The following is a 3,474-nucleotide window of genomic DNA, read 5'->3' on the forward strand; positions in this document are numbered from 1 at the left end:
ATAAGACAAATAGGGGCGATCGACAATAGAAAATATCGAATGTACAGAATGCTCCATAAATCGGAGGGTAGTTCTGAGTGGTGGTGGTGGTGGTGGTAGTGATGGTAGTGGGGATAAAAGGTGGCTACCGTTTGCTATAAGGCGAGCGATCTTTTTATGTTCCAACGCGTTCCCTTCTGCTCCCTTAGAAATATATATCTCTATGGCCAATATCCGCGACCATTTCCCGAGCACGTTTCAAGCGAACATTCGAGTTATATATATATATATATATATATGTATGTATGTACTCTCTTTCTCTCCTTTACGTTACTAAAATATACGTTACTTTCTTACATTCGTGTATATAGTTGGTAGGTATGTCCGTTGGTAAGAGCGTTTTCGCGTGGCTTTTCTTACCAAAGAAACTTCTTCACCAAGGATACGCGTTCGTTCGTGAAAACCAATTCAATAAGGGTGACTATGTTCAGATTTTAAATTCGATTTATTCGTTTGTTAATTTGTCAATTTATTTTTTCTTTTTTTTTCTTCTTTTTTTTTTATATCTAATATCATTCATCGCGTAAATATATTTCTTTATCGATTTAACGATACGCGTTAGATCATTAAATAAAAATAATTCAATTAGTTGTTTCTCTCGTTCAAAAATAAAATTATTAATAAAAAGGTATCTTAGGGAATTGGGACATTCATAAGTAATAGAACTTCGTTTTGATAAGTTGGACGTTTCGTCCCTTTTTTTGGGACTTCTTCAGCAACTTAATCTCTAAAGTTCAGCGTCTTTTTTATATTTAAGCAGACATACATTTTTCTTTTTATTTATAATATTCAAAACACTATACATCTACACTTCGTTAAGTCTTAAAATAATAATTTGATAATAGCATCTCAGTGAATCCGATACTTTGTGGATTAGAAATATATAATAATTTACGTTTATTAATGTATACGCGTTTGTATTTATATAGAAAATTTTTAATTTCCATTCCTACTATCAATTTAAAAATGATTTCTCCAAAATAGAAAGATTGACAAACTTCTTTTATATAAATATAATGTCATCGTTAATCAATAAGAATTATTTCTCGTAGCATATTAAAAGACATCGTAGTTATACGTAGTATTTAAATTCGTACAAGTTAAAACATCGTATAAGGTAGTATCGCAGCATAGAAACGCGCATCCTGCTGGCTCGTTATACGCGAGAGGGTAGCTTGTAAGATGTAAGAGGTACGTATAATTTCGAGCTAAAGGGAGTGGGGGTGTACGAAAGGCGTGTTACGAATGAGTAGAGAGGGTTCGCAAACATAACCCAACGTTTGCGTTGGAAGCTTCTCGCAACCTGCTATACATACATACACACGCGCATATATATATATATATAGATACATACATATGTATGCAGGTGGTGGGGGTGGTGGTGGTGATGGTGGTGGTAAACGCAAGAACGAGGATGGAAGGATGGAAAAGGGTTTTCGTGGATAACACGGAGCGAAAGAGCTAAAGAGAGAAAGAGAATATCATAGAAGGGTGGTTGGGGGTTGGAAGGATGGGCGGGGTGGTTAGGCCGGGCGAATTCCCAGGTTTACGTTTACAACCTTAACTACAAATTCGACAGAGTTACCGAGGCATAAGAGGGCGGATTGTGTCTCGTAAGGGTGGTTAGGGCTGCGAGTAAGAGTTCACCCCCCTGTTCCCCCTCTGTTCTTCCTACTTCTCTTCCCATCCTCTCTCTCTCTCTCTCTCTCTCTCTCTCTCTCTTCTCTTCTACTCTCTTCGAGTTGTTAAGAAGTCCCTCTGGGCTAATTTGACTCCCAACCACCTCCACCTCCACCCCACCCCACCCCGTACCACCCCTTATGACGATAGCCCTCTCTCTTTCTCTTCCTTTCTCTTTCATTTCGGTAGACTCTTGCTCGGTTCGATCACCTCTTCAAGTTCCTCGCACAACCGTTCCCATCACCTGACTATTACCTCTCTTCTTCTTCTTCTTCTTCTTCTTCTTCTTATGCTATCTTGACTTTCTTACGAAACAAGATCGCAACGTCTAATCTTTGCAGTCTTTTAAAGATCTGGTACGTCCTTTTTAACGATGTTACGCGAGTCCTTAGTCTTATTCATTACCCTTTCATGTATATTTTTATATTTATTTAGTTTAAGATCCTTTAAGAGATCCATTTATTTTATAGGGGTTTTGTTTAACGATCACGTTTCTAATATGTTCTTTTGTTTACGTTAATTTGTGTTTGAGGGTTGCTTTTTATCCAATCAGTATTATAGTGTTGGTTTAATTTACCGCATTAGTTATTGGCAACCGATCAATGGTATTTACATTGGGAAAGTTTATTGACTGGTATCTTAAAAATAAACTTTTCGTTGACATTTGATTCTCGATTTAAAATAGATTATTCTTAAATGTTATTATTCAACGTTTGATTATTTTTAATATCATTTATGTAACTAATAAACACAAGGGTAATATAACGTTTGGAAGGTTTAAAAAGGAAGGATTTTTCGTAAAAAAAAAAAAAAGCTCGATCGTGCATTCATTTCGGGAGTTTTACCCTCTTGAAGTAGTGCGCCGCCAAAAAAAGAAGACAGAGCGAGAAATATAAAGAGAGAGGGAGAAAGAAGACGAGGGAGATCGTCCCTTTCCATTTTTGCGGCACGCCTGGCCAACAATACGACAAAGCATCGACATTATTTATAACGGTCGTTCGTTAAAGAGGAAAGCTCTGGAGACTCTGCAGAATGGTTGCACACGAAAAAGAAGAAGAAAGAGAAAAAAAAAAAAAGAAAGAAAGAAAGAAAGTAAATGTACGAAAACGAATACCACGGTTGCATTTGAAAAGAACAAAAATCTCCAAATTTGCTATCACAAAAATATAACACATATATTTTATTGCAATTTTCCTACCATTAGAATCCACACACACACATACGTGTAGTATAATAATTAATAAAAAGAAAAAAATGTTAGGAAAAAAAAGGATTGTTTTTACAAAAATTGAAGAATGTCCGAAAGTGTGTATTGCAACAATAAAACGACACGCGCGAGGTTTGATTTATTTCCACCTCTACGAGTGCCTGTTTATGGTCTCAACCTTTTTACCTACCCCTTTTACCCTCACATATATATTTTTTTCTTCCCAACCGGGACGCGTTGGTCGTTTTCCCGGTACACGAGAGTAGTACCATGAAAATATATGAAGTGTGTTAATCGACGGCGAACCTTGTATGTCCCATACTGTGTGTGTGCGTGTGTTGACAAATTAATAAAAAAAGAAAAAAAGAAATGATATTTATCGTGAGTAGTTTGAATGAGTTTCGCAAATGAATTTACCGTGTTGCGTATAGTTTAACGAAATAAACGCGAAACTCAGTTAAAGGAGTGCTGCTGCTCTCAGCAAAGTTGCTCTTGTCAGCTTGTTATTATTTTTATTTCAAGCATATTTTTTTTTTTTTTTTTTTTTT

This window comes from Polistes canadensis, unplaced genomic scaffold (genome assembly GCF_001313835.1).
Source record: "Polistes canadensis isolate GaletaPanama2010 unplaced genomic scaffold, ASM131383v1 scaffold_125, whole genome shotgun sequence".
NCBI classification, from domain to species: domain Eukaryota; kingdom Metazoa; phylum Arthropoda; class Insecta; order Hymenoptera; family Vespidae; genus Polistes; species Polistes canadensis.